Below are 14,176 nucleotides of genomic sequence, written 5' to 3'. Positions count from 1 at the left end.
ATGTAAGCCCCTCTGCATACATTTATGCCAATCTGGAATCACATATTTGGACTAAATTTAAGCCTGTTCCTGAGAGACTTGATCAAAAAAAAAAAAAAAAAAAAGGAGAGAGAAAACTAAGTAGAAGAGGTATTGCAGAGATGTACTGCAGAAAATGTTATTTCCAAGTATCCACATCGGAAGAATTAATACTATTGAAATTCATAGTATATATAGAGAAATGGCAACCATTCCAAACCAATGGGAAACAAATGAAGTTTACATTCAAAGAGGTGTGTCTGTCTAACTTTCTTCAACAGTTACCTAAGTTAACATGAAATCGGTATTTTGACCAAGCCAAAAGACTTCCTTACATGGACATATACTTACCCTAATGTCTGTCCACATAGTAAATCCATTCAGGGTAACCACACAAGACAGAAGAACCACTTCTAGTGGGACAGAACCAAACTGCCACGAGCCCAAGCATGCTAATCTGTTTATGCTGGCATTTCAGCACAGCAGAGCTCAGCAGAGCAGAGCATTTTTCAGCTAGCAGAACTGTTGTGTTGGTCTAGGGAAAGATATCTTAAGTCCCTGACTGGCTGACAAAAGCCCCCATAAAACTCATTTTTTACTGGAGGCATGGGAAACCACAGAGCCCTTCCCATGGTGGTTTTACTACCCTGGCATGAGGTGGAACTGTGCTGAAGCCATGCCCAAGGAATGGTTTGCTCATGGAGCAAGTATATCCATACTTCTGAGTCAGTAAGGAAAGTGCTTCTGCTGTGGGTGCAACCATAACAGACCACACTGGCTCAGTCACATTTGCAGCTGCTTACTGCTTCCAGAGTGCATTGGAAGAATTAAACCTTGCGGTGCAGAACAGACCCCAAGTCAGCTGAAAACCCTATTGGGAAAATGAGGCAGCTTAAAGACACCTGCAAACTACAGCTATGTCTATCAGGCATGCTAGTCCCCCCCAAGTTAGTCTCACCTACCCACCTACACTGAAACGTGTCCAAAAAAACGCAGCTTTTTGTTGTAGTTTTTATCAGGTCTACAAATGATACGAACTATATACCATGTCTGTGGGGCTTGCCATTACTACAAGAATTGACTTTAAACCTTGTACTGGCCCAGCAGCCCTGCAATATGCAAGCCTCAGATGACAACTGTGCACCAACAGCTTCTTGTATAGTCCTGACTTTATTTTTTGAGGTTCGTTGCTCTTAGAGATGAGTAAGCATTGCTTTAAGGGACACTCATGAACACAGGAGCAATCAAGGAAGGCATTAAAGCAACAGGAATAAGTTAAAGGGTAAAACAAACAAACAAACAAACAAACCACAGCACAACAACAAAAAACAACCCACATACTCAATCTGCATTAGCTGTATCCTTTGCATGGGGTAGCGGGTGCCCAGGTGCTGGCAGCGGGGGCTGCAGGGTTGCTGTGTTAGGCCTGGCCGAGGCCCTGCAGCCAAAATGGTGGCGCCTAAGGGAAGGGCTTTAAGGAGAGCAAAATGCTGCACAGACAGACAGGTGGCAGCAAGGAGGGGAACAACAAAGTCAGAAACGGCTGAGGGAACACCATGATTGGGGAAGAGGAGAGGAGGAGGTGCTGGGGCAGATCTCCCCTGCAGCCCATGGTGGAGCAAGTGTCTATTACCTGAAGGACTGCCGCCTGTGGGAGAGAGCCCACACTGGAGCAGGGCAGAAGTGTTAGAGGGAAGAAGCTGCAGAGAGAAGCCACTTTGTACTGACTAAAAGTGCTTTGTGCTGCCCAAAACCACACTGTTGGGATGGGAAGAGAGGTGCTGGGAGTGAGAGAGTGCAGCTAAGTCTGGGCAACAGAGGAGGAAAGGTCTCATTTTAGTCTTTGTCTTGTCTTTCACTGTCTGAATTTATAATAATTGGTGGTAAGTTAAATTACTTTTCCCCAAGTTGAGTCTGTTTTGCCCATGCTGGTAATTGGTAAATGATGTCCTTGTCTCTACCTCAACCTGCAAACTTTTTCATCCTATCCTCACTGTCTGTCCTGCTTAGCTTGGTTATTGAGAGGCTGGTCAAGGCTATTCCACCACACCCCTGGAGAAGGCAGTATGCTCATGCTGCTTGGCCTTCAGTGGAAGCATCCATGCTGGGTTTTGTGCACCTCAACTATGTACCTGAATTTCATACCTTCAGTGAGCTTAATCCAAACTCCCCTTAGCAGTCCCTATATAGACAAGGAACAACTTTGTTCTAGGTGAGCATGGGGATGCAACCCTACTTTCCTACTACATCTATTGCAGCCAGTTTGTGAAAACACTATCCAACTCTGTTTCCTGCTTGCAAGTTGTTAATGGGCACTTTTCTGCCAATGCATTTGTTAATTACGCACTGAATTATTTGGACAAAGCATTTTTAGCCTGTGGGTTGTTTGTGAGCCATTTGCTGTTGGCTCAGCATTGTTAATAATTGTTTTGACTTTTGCCTTACGTGCCTTATGGTGCTGGAAGAATAATATTGTTCATGAATGGCCACCTCTCAGTAATAATAATGTTTCTGCTTACTTAACAGATGACAACAATGTTCGAAATAGACACAGGAGAATAAGCAATGACTGAATAACAAACAGTGACTAGCTGCTGCATTTGTTTGCATGTGGATATTGTTTGCATGAGTACAAAGTATTGAACAAACCAAAGCACTTCCTCATACTTGTAAGTAAATACTTCTCAATATTTCAAAAAAGGAATTGAGATGTCATCAAACCAAACAGCTGTTTGGCTCTAGCACACATTTAATACAAATTTTATCGCAGTAGTGAATCAGTTTAATCTGTGAGGAAACAAGTTTGCTGTGACCAACGTGTAATTTTTAATGCAAAGGACATCCTGTTACTAAAGGGCTTTTGAGTGGAAGAGCTATGGAGACAACCAATTACATTTACTGTATTTGCTCTAAGTTTGGAGGACAACCATATGGAATTACTTCATTTGCTTTAAGCCACATAGGTGGTTTTTTTTTCTTTTTACTTCTGTTTTTCCTTAAAACCCATTTGCCACCTGAAACAGTCACATCTGGTAGGGTCGATTCTTTATCTTTGCCCCTGCAATACCACACACACATTTTTTAAGTCCCAAAGGCCTTTGGCATTGCATTACAATGGATCAGCCACCTCTAATACACTGAGAGGGAAGAAAAGCAGACTGCCCAAGAGAGGGATAGCAGACAATCTGCCCTGAGGCCTCACTATTGTTGTTTCATTTAGAGAGCCAGGCAATACCACAGTATCTATGACAAAAGAGGAAAAGATTTCAAGTCCCCCCAGCTGTCACCTTCTTAATTCAATAATGATCGTTCAGTTGGTCCCAACTGTCCATAAAACACTGAGATTTTTCATGGCTGCTGTGCTACTGCATGCTTGTGATATGCTGTTCTTCTGATTTGAGCAATACTCCAAAATTGGTAAGCACATGAGTAATCCTAGTCAGCAGACATGGTGCTACCTCATCCAGGAGCAGGGTTTTTTTTATTTATTTTTTTTATTGCAGATTGTTCTGGTGGGTTGGGAAGCAAGACTCATTCTTCAACTTTTCTAATTGCCTCACCTTAGTTTCATAAGGATATGTGCTACACAGTGATATATATGAACATTACAGAGTTCATAGCATTGCTTTGTTGTAGATGAACAAAAAAAGAGTGTGATGGTCAGCACAGTATTCTTGTTTGTCAAACTTGGACTGACAGCTAGGGAAAACTGTGCAGGTAACACAGAACAAGGGTTGTCTCACTGACACGCTCTAGCATATAGCCTCTTCTCCATGCAGTAGACACTGAGCAGTAATGGTTTGGAACAGGGAAACTTTGAGAAGCTGTGTCTAGTTAGTATGACATCTCAGCTGAGAAAATACTAGCGTATTTACTGTGGTGTATTGTTCAGGAGACGTATTAAGGACTTCCAGTGTTATCATTCTTTTTAACAGTAGGTATCAAAATCCTTTCCTAACTGAGAAGCAGTATTGTGCAGACTGTACAAAAAGGTTGAGTCACCTGTCTCAAAGCCTTTGCAGGTGGTAGGACTAGAAATAAAACTCGGATCAGCTATCCTAGATGCTGTGCAAGTTTGATCACTGCAGCCACAGATGACAAACCTCTACCAGATAAAGGACAAGAAATGACATAACTTGCACTGCACCACATAGGTGAGGCTTGCTTAACATTCTGCGTCTTGCATTATCTGCTAAACTACACTACCTCTGGAATTAATTAAGGCTAATGAAATGGTGATGCTATCAAGAGGCAACTGATAAGAAAAGTCTCACTGTGAATTGCTGGAAGTTATAGCTTACATCACAAAAATAACGCCCATTAAAGTACCACTCCACAGCAAAGAGGAACCAATCATATTACAAACATAACAATCTGCATGGAGAACTAACCATATAGGAGATACACATTTACTGGTTAGAAAAATTGCTAACATATTTTCAACGTAATCAACAATTTTTATTCCAGAACTACAACAACTGGATACATACCGTATTATCAGAATCTGTGAGCACAGTCCCTCTTCACTTATATATGAAGTTGATGGCCTTACATTAGGAAAGAATCCCATTCAGGGACATCCATGAAGCTATTCACATGATTAAGATGAGTAAGATTTCACTTAATGTGGGCAGCTGGCATCCCTTATGCATATCACACATTACCAGTTATACTCTTATTTTATCCTTACTCAGTGCTGCAATACTGAAAATGTAATTTCACCCATCCAAGCATCAATATTGATCCCTGGCTACACTATGTATTTCCAGTTAAACAGTGTGAAAAATCCCACCTTTTCAGCCCTGGTTTTAGTTAAATAACTCAGCTGAAGGCTACAAGAATAGTTTGTATTCAGTTTTCTCATTCTACATGTGAGAATGATTGGCAGTAATCTACTTCAAACAGTGATCTCCCATAGTTTTTCAACAAGATATAAATGGAAACAAATAATTTTGATCAATCTTCAGTTTATACAAACAATAAATAGCATATTGCAATCAGTAAGCAAATCTGTAGGGGTACAGTTTATAGCAGCAGGTCATTTGCTTGTACTGCAATTTAGATTTCAGTTTTCTTGTATCAGCTTAGCAATTTTACCTGCTATGTTTCCCAGAACACTGTGGTGTATCCTATTGGCACAGGCAATTTGGCTATGCAGAAGCATAGTAATATTTCCATAATTTCCCTTGCAAGGCAGAAGTTTATGTTACCTCTCCTTCTGCCAAAAGGAAAGGCACAGTTGTTTCATTGCTTACAGATTGTGACCTTCTTATGTGAAGATCAGTGAGTCCTCTTTGATCATTAAGTGTGACCTCCCATGGAACATGGGAGGCAGAGTCCCACTTGGTTGTGAAGTCCCTGGCTGTGAGCCCAAACTACTCCCTTCCCATCTGCATCTCACCATTCAACAACAAAGCTGTTTGGTGTTCGTGTAAGCAAATGGGATTCCTATTAGAAATTATGCTTGCCTTGCCTTTCAAGACTGTCTCTATCTCTGCTTAAGAGGAAATGGATAAAAAAGACAATGTGATAGAATAATGAGTCTTTTCTATAGAAGGAAAGGAGGTCAGAGACAGGGATCTGTGGAATTACTGCTGGCCAACTTCTGTCATCCTGCTCCAGGGTGAGTTTGTCTGTAAGATGAGGAAGCACAGTCTCTTCCATCAGCCAGATCATTACTGACTGGCTGTGGGAATTGAAAGGTTTCATGCTGGAACAACTCAGTTGATGGCTTCAAGCCCAGGCATTCTTAGGAAAAGCTGCAAGATAAGCAGGGATTCAGAAGAGTTGAGAAACTCTGAAAATTGTCTTGGGGGCTGAGCCACGATTACTGTAGTATAGGCAGTTAGTGGGTCAGGGGTTGAAGAGCAACCCAACCCTCAGTTTAGATTGTGGACAGTAGCCTATGTGAGACACGAGGGCCAGGAAACACTGTGCCTTGGTGCAGCACTGGTGCTCACTGCTGCTGTCCTTCAGGGGAGTAGTGTGCTTCTCTGGCACTACCTGTGCTGATGCAGGCACAGGGTTAAGCCCACAGATGAACTACTTGTCTGCACATGTTAGCTGTGCAGTATGTGTGAAGTGTAGTTAGTTTGGGCCTTGCTTATAACTAGTAGGTACAGCAATACTTTACCCATGCTTTTGAAGGAGGGTCAGTGGGACCTAAGGGAAATCTGACCCTCTCTGTACCAAATGACCAACACTAAACCTGACATCCTTGTAGTTACATCCACCATAGCACCAGAGTCTATGGATTGAGACGGAGGCCAAATTTTTTTAAGAGTATCAATTGCAGTAAAAGCAAAAACTCTTCAGAAGCATAAAGGTGCTTTGAATCACTACTGCATTTATAATAAAAAGAGAAGTAAGTCACTATAAATATTTAAGTGTCTTAAATAAAGATTAATTAAGAACTAGGCAGGAAGCTGCCTTTTCTATTTAAGCAATACATTTTTAATTGCAAAGTATGCTCTAGTAACAAATTGGGGCTTAATGGAGATATGTAAGGAGAAATCTGAAGGTCAGGGATAATGATCAGATACCTGTATTTACATCTGCACATAGAATACTGCACTATACTTGTGTAAATATTGCAAAGATTACTTACAGATATTCACTGAATAAAGCACTAAGTTCTGTTGAAGTGTTTACTGTCAGCTACTCAGAGATGCTGAAAAAATGGTTTTGGAATGTATGGGCAGGGCATATCTTGGTTTTGTTTTAGCATGGTGCCTTGGTTTGTTTTGACGACTCACACTTCCCCTTTTGGGTGAGCTCATTTTATTTATTTTTGCAAATACACACATAGAGTTTTACACCAAAATTAGTATATTGCTATCCATCTAGGTTTGCAATGCCCAGTTTCACAATTTTGAGTGCTGGGTACTAAGCTGAAGAAGTAACATTTTATAGACTGGAAAAGGAAAAGGAATTCCTGCAGTATTAGTTTCATAAAGGTAATTCTGAAATGTAGTTATATAATTGGATGCATAAAACTGAAAGAAAATAACCAAACTTCATGAAGGATCTAAGAATTAAAACCTCTTGATATTAAAATGATGGGTCAGGCTGAAACCATGCAGTCTCACATCATATGATCGTGGCCTCCTACCATGTTAAAAGAAGGCCTCTTTCTTATCTTGCTTTTTTTTGCACATGAATGCCTTTTGCATATTCACAGCTAAGAACAAAAGGTGAAAATAAAGGGCCAGAGAAAAAAATCAAGGAGTTCTCCTCAGTCATTCTCATGGTGGGACATTCAACAGAAGGACAGTTTCTTATTTTTTTTTATTACTGTTTGAATTTTCTGAATGCAACCTTCCAAATTTATCTCAGGGCACCTGCAGTAGAAGATTGCTATGATCTTTGAGTACTGATCAGCCCCCATAGTACTTTATTCTATGATTACAGTAGAGCTTTGCTTGCTCTTCTCCTAGTGACTTGCTGGCAAGCTGAAACTGAGAAATGAACGTAAGCAAGGGTGAGTGGTTTTGCTTTTGGCAACTTTGTAGAGTCTCACTTGAAATGGAAATGTTTTACTATTTTGTCTCAGGAATGAAGTTCCTAAGCAGAAACACAGCAACTTTGCAGACAGTATATCTTCCTTCTCTGGTATTAGCATGGCAAACACCACTACACTTAGTATAAACTGTTAGCCTGACACACTGCAGTTCTAGCAACTTCTTTTTTTCTGGTGCTCAAACACTGGTACTTCTTATGCTAATAACAGAGCATTAGGAATATCCTGTCTATCCTGTGGTCCCATGGCAGAGGCAGGAGCCAACCTCCTTCTCTGCAAATATAAAAATTCCTAGTTAACCCCAAAGCAGAGAATACTGAAGAGATGTACTGAAGTGAGAGAGTAAAAAAAAAAATTATAGAAAAAACAGACAGTTAAATACAAAAGATTTTTGACTGAACAGGCAAGGCATACATCTGAATACAATGGGTTATATCCTTAAATAGTATAAATAACCTAAAGTGCATTAATCTCAGACCTACATTGATTATTCCCTACAGCACAAGTCAAGAAGAATACAGTGTTGGGCTCTGACATTGCTAAGCCTTGCTGGCTTGCACAGTTCTTAAGCCAAGTTGAGAAAACAAATGTGAGGAGTTAGGAGCATTTTACTAGCTGTCTTCTTAGAGAACCTAAGCAACACGTGGTTCACAGCCTGCGAGCTGCTCTGCCTTTCCAGAGGGGTCCTGTGCATGCTGGCAGGACAACCTGGGCTAGCCTCTGCAGCATCTCTGGCTCTACATATGCTGTGAATCAAATGATGCCTTCAGCATCCCCCCTTATTTACTCAGGCAGCTTTCTTAACAGCAACAGGTGCTTTTCTGTGAGAAAAGTCTATAATCCTCTAAACATCTCTAAGCATTAAAAAGAAATGTGAGGAAAAATAAGAATGTCTTTTTAACAATTTTGAGCATTGATTTTCCTGGTGAGTATATTAAGCAGACAGTCTTGTATAGAATACATTCTCTATTGCTTCTTCAGCTATAATGATCTTTGCTTCACAAGTCATCAATTTCAAATGTTCATTCTCTAAAATAATGACTGTCTCTCATCTTGCTTCATAAGTCATCAATTTCAAATATTAGTTCTCTAAAATAATGACTGTCTCTCACTGCCTATATATTTGTCTATTTACAGCATAGGCCATGGTTTTTGCTGGACCAAAGAAAAACAAATCCAAGTGAGTTAGACATTGTTTGTAAGACAGTTCTATTTTACTGTAATAAATTTACTGTATTGACTCTGATCTATTTTTTTTTGTCATAACAAACAGTTGATGAAGCAAGGATGCCTCTTGCTTTCCTCAATATTTTGTAGGTGTAAGCTTTTGTTAAGAGATTACATTTTATGAATGCTTAATATAAAAATAAAATATTAATGGTGCTTATCATCTTATAAAGACACTTAATGGTTATAGTAAGAGTTCAATCTATTTAGTCTTGCTAGATTTGCAGGACCAGAAGCAACAATTAGAAATGCATCTATACCAGGTTAGATTTGGAAATAAGCACCACTGTTGGCAAATTAAAACACAGCGCCTTTAAAGGTTATTTATAAGGGTTGCTTAATATTGCATTTTTATGCTGATGTAACTGTTTATTTCAAAAGAGCTATAAATGCTGGGCTTACCTCTCCACTGAGGAACATGTGTTTTCTACCGAGGATTCTCCACTGAAGCCTGTAATTACGTGGTGCCATTCCAGTCTAGCTGAGTGCAGAATCAAGACCTGCGTGTTTTGACCACCTGAGCCATGGTCCTCCACTTGCCCACACAGCTCCTAGCCACTAACTGACATTTCCAGAGATTTCAGCTGACAACCAGATCTGGCTGACAGAAGTCAAGATACAGAGGTTCTTTTCTATGTACTTGTAGTTCATCTACAGCACAAATGAAACAAGTGTGTCCCTTACCATTGATCTTTTTCTATCGTTTGAGCAATGAATATGTTGAAGTGTTGCTGTAAACAGGGTGGGAATACTACTGCTGTGCATCAGGAGTAAAACAAATAAGACAAGACAGTAAAAAAAAGATGCTTTCTTGCTGAAACAGACCAAATCACAGCATGGAACATTATTACAGAATCTGACAGCAGAGCACTAATTTGCTTCTTTGAATGATGCAGATTCAATCAATAAATCTCCAGCTATCAGAGTAAATCCTTCAGGAAGATAAACCAAAACCAGAAAATCAGAATTTGCTCTTCTTTCCACAAAACATTTAAAACATTTAACTATTTTTTTTCCTGCTGTGCCTTCTTAGTAAAGTATTGAGTCTATTCTAAAGCCATGCTTTATTTTCATCACACAAGCATATCAACCTGCCTGTACTCCCATTACTTAAAAAAATAAACTTTAGTGAATTACAAGGATTATGAAGACTTCTCAGGGTGCAGATATATAAACACTTGCCAGGTGACAATCCGACTTGAGAGGAAAGCCCAGCAACTATATAAGAATGCAGATTATACATTAAAATATAGCCTGGGAGGGCATGTCAGATTCAGCTCTGATTTATGTATCTTCAATGGCTGGGGTCAGCCTTAGTTAAAAGGAGCTATTGCATGAGTTCAGACAGTTTTAAAACTGGAACTGTTTGACTTGCTGCAGTCTATTTCATTCATAAATTCTTTACTATAATATTTGCTTAAAAATCATGTCTGATACTGGCCATCAGGTCCAGCTTCAGTGAGCCAATGAACTATTTCTACACAGCTGCAGTTCTACAAGTTACTTCAAGTCTGTGCCTTACTCCCTAAGGTCAAGTCAAAGCTGTATGTTAAAATCTATGCCAAATCAGGGATTAAATCCTACATTCTGTATCCCCAGCCCCACATACTCTGTGTATGCATGGCCAAACCAAACAAAGAAAAGAAAGAGGTGGTTAGTATTAGCAATACTTGGCATGTGAGGGGAGTAGAAAGATCTACAGAGTTTCCTGAAGGGCTTCTTTTAGCCCTGTTTTCTATGATTCTCTTTCTTGACGGCAAGACAGAAGTTGACTAAAATTCTGGACAGAGTGGAAAATTCAGTCTCTTGTAAGTCCTTTTATGGATGATAACAAAAGGAGGAGATGCACCATCCTATGCCTTCCCTGCTGCCTGGTAAGGGGTTGGGTGGCAGAGTAGGGGAGGGAATGATGGCTTCTGCAGAAGAGAACTCTGAAGCCCTATGGAGGGAAAACTGACATGTCCTGATAGGACAGAATGACCTTGGCAGACCATACACATAAAGTTAAGGGGATGGATACCACTAAGAAAATGAACAGAATAGTAAGTGCAAAACTGAACTTCAAAATGCAGCGTTCTACCATGCCAGTGAGTTCCCCATCACTGCTATCACTGCAAGAGACTCAGCTGAATTTTCTGAAACTCTTACACAATGCTTTTTGAATCACTAATTGTGGTTGTTAAGCTGTAAAGTACCTCTGTTCTGGCAAAAAGAAATGAATCTAAGTCATACACCTGCAAACCTAGAAAGGGTTAGACAGTAAGTATCAATTAAAACAAACAAACAAAAAAAAACAAACAAACACTTCTTATTTCAGAGGGCATCACCTCAACCACAAATTACTAAATCTTCAGGGAATATGGTTTAAAGACTGCACATTGTACTTAGTCACAACTATATCTTAAAACAATTATTTAGGGAAGAAGCACCTGCGTTTTCTATGGTTTGAATGGAGCAGATGACAGAATGCTTAAAGGAATAGAAATGCTCTTATATATCCACTTGCTGAATATTCAACCACACACTTATGTACTTTCTCCAGCCCTCTGCTTCATATTTAGCACGAACTTCACACGAGCACTTCAAAGTCACCCAATTATCTTATTTCATATCCCTTCTCAAAGTTCCTATTTGCCATGATGCCTATAAATGTAGAATACAGTAAAGGAGATAGGAGGGACCACAGGAGGTCATTTATCCATCTGCCCAAGCCAGAATCAAATTATTACTGAAGACTGCTGCAGTCTCTAGAGTGACAGAAAGTCTGCCAGGATCCAAGTAACCTGTCCCAGTGCTGCCTGAATCCTTCTCATCTTTCATATCCTTCCTTTAAAGAAGAATCCAAGCATAATTCCTTTTACTCCATTTCTGTGGAGATGAAGAACACCTTTTCCTTCCTCTACTAATGAATCACAGAATCACAGAACTGTCTAGGTTGGAAGAGACCTCAAGACCATCAAGTACAACCTCTGACCTAACACTAACCAGTCCTCCACTAAATCATATCCCTAAGCTCTACATCTAAATGTCTTTTAAAGACCTCCAGGGATGGTGACTCCACCACTTCCCTGGGCAGCCCATTCCAATGCCTAACAACCCTCTCAGTAAAGAAGTTCTTCCTAATATCCAACCTAAAAAAACCCTGGCGCAACTTTAGCCCATTCCCCCTCATCCTGTCACCAGGCACATGGGAGAATAGAGCAATCTCCACCTTACTACAGCCTCCTTTAAGGTACCTGTAGAGTGCAATAAGGTCGCCCCTGAGCCTCCTTTTCTCCAGGCTGAACAGTCCCAGCTCCCTCAGCCGCTCCTCGTAGGACTTGTTCTCCAGACCCCTCACCAGCTTCGTCGCCCTTCTCTGGACCCGCTCAAGCACCTCGATGTCCTTCTTGTAGCGAGGGTCCCAAACCTGAACACAGTACTCAAGGTGTGGCCTCACCAGAGCTGAGTACAGGGGGACAATTACTTCCCTAGAAGCCACTGTAATACCAGACTACGAGCAGTGCTGGCTGTTTACCTCACGCATATTTCACTGTTACCTTTATCTCCCTTGTCTTGCCCCTTGCCTCACTGACTGAGGCAATCGGCACAGGGGCAGACACGTTCTGCAGCAGAGCAGGGGATCGAGGTGGGCAAGGCTTTTTGTCTGGCATTGAGGCCACTCGAGGCAGCCAAGGGGGCTGCCAGGGCCCAGCAGCCCTCATGAGGGAGGCTGATGAGGTGTGATCGCAGCCAGCAGTGCCCTGTCCCCGGCCCTACAAAGGCAGCCCTGAGGGAGCACGGTGACCAGGACAGGCACACAGAGCAGGGTGCGGCAGTTTGCACAGCCTGGTGGCAGAGCTCAAGGAGGAGGTGGAGAGGTTAAGGGCTAACAGGGATTGTGAGCAGGAGATAGACCAGTGGAGCAATTCCCTGCCAGGCCTGAAGGAAAGGCACCGGGGTGAGACACCCCAAACAGTGGTAGACCCCCTGCCCTGTTACTGTTGAGCAGAAGGAGGGGATCTGCTAGATGAAGAGGAATGGAAACAGGTCCCTGCTCAGCATCACAGGCAACTCCCCTCCCTACCAGCCTCACCTTCCCAGGTGCCCTTACACAACAGGTTTGAGGCCTTGGAGCTTGGGAGACCGGTGGGTGAAGATGAGGACTGCCTCCACTAAGAAAGAAAGAAGGGTGATCGTTGTAGGCAACTCCCTTCTCAGGGGAACAGAGGGTCCTATTTGTTGACCTGATCCTACCCATAGGGAAGTCTGCTGCCTCCCTGGGGCCAGGGTCAGGGACATTGCCAGAAACCTTCCCAACATGGTTTGCCCCTCTGATTACTATTCTCTATTGATAGTCCAGGCTGGCAGCAATGAAATTGCTGAGAGAAGCCTGAAGGCTATCAAACGGGACTTTAGGGGACTGGGATGATTAGTAGATGGAGAGGGAGTACAGGTGGTTTTTTCCTCTATCCCTGCAGTGGCAGGAAGGGATACAGAGAGGACACAGAAACCCCACCTGATAAACACATATCTCAGTGGCGGATGTCATCACAGGATATATATATATAATATATATATATAATATATATATTATTATTATTTTTTAATTATATATATATATATTTTTTTTTGACCATGGGGTGCTTTACTCAGCATCTGGCCTAATACCTGCAGATGGGTCCCACCTATCTCTAAAGACAAAATGGGTCCTAGCCCAGGAGCTGGTAGGGCTCATTAAGAGGGCTTTAAACTAGGTAGGAAGGGGGATGGGTATGAAATAAGGCTCGTTAGAGGTGTGCCTGGGGAACAGTGTCAGAGTCAGAATCAGAGTCAGGGTCAGAGGAGCAGGCAGTGGCCCATCTGAAGTGCATCTACACTAATGCATGCCACATGGGCAACAAATAGGAGGAGCTGGAAGCCACTGTGCAGCAGGCAGGCTATGACTTGGTTGCTATCACTGAAATGTGGTGGGACCACTCCCATGACTGGAGTGCTATAATGACTGGCCATAGGCTCTTCAGAAGGAACAGTCAGCACAGAAGGGGTGGTGGTGTGGCTCTCTATATTATAGAATGTTTTGATGTTGTGGAACTCAAGGCTGGGAATGATAAGGTTGAGTCCCTATGGGTTAGGATCAGTGGGAAGGCCAACAAGGCAAGCATCCTCGTGGGGGTCTGTCATAGACCACCAAACCAGGATGAGCAGATGGACAAGGTGTTCTACAAGCAGCTGGCAGAAGTTGTGCAATTGCCAGCACTTGTTCTTGTGGGGGATTTCAACTTCCCAGACATATACTGGAAACACAATACAACTCAGAGGAAGCAGTCTAGGAGATTTCTGGAGACTGTGGAAAATCAGTCTTCCTGATCAGTCTTCCTGAGCTTCCTGACACAGCTGGATTAGGGAGTTTTGGTTGATAGCTGAATATGA

At 41.9% G+C, this 14,176-nt stretch overlaps 1 protein-coding gene and 1 long non-coding RNA gene across 21 annotated transcripts in view; one reads left to right on the top strand and one right to left on the bottom strand.

Annotated features, from left to right (window-relative positions):
- Positions 1-14,176, bottom strand: part of LOC137850783 (poly(rC)-binding protein 3-like) — a 515,321-nt gene that overhangs the window by 183,022 nt on the left and 318,123 nt on the right. The window contains exon 1 of one of the 20 annotated variants that reach the window (XM_068671182.1): positions 1,360-1,465. The exons of the other annotated variants lie outside the window; for them this stretch is intronic. The gene's annotated coding sequence lies outside the window, so the exon portion shown is untranslated. Of the gene's footprint in view, positions 1-1,359; positions 1,466-14,176 lie in introns of those variants that run through there. 20 annotated transcript variants of the gene reach the window in all.
- Positions 1,515-9,859, top strand: LOC137850786 (uncharacterized). The gene is made up of 4 exons (XR_011092813.1): positions 1,515-1,901; positions 2,545-2,687; positions 8,675-8,717; positions 9,200-9,859. It is a non-coding gene; the product is annotated as an uncharacterized lncRNA (long non-coding RNA).

The sequence above is a fragment of the Anas acuta genome, chromosome 2 (assembly GCF_963932015.1).
Source record: "Anas acuta chromosome 2, bAnaAcu1.1, whole genome shotgun sequence".
NCBI classification, from domain to species: Eukaryota; Metazoa; Chordata; class Aves; order Anseriformes; family Anatidae; genus Anas; species Anas acuta.
Note: the sequence above shows the minus strand (reverse complement) of the source record. Positions and strands in the feature narration are given on the sequence as shown.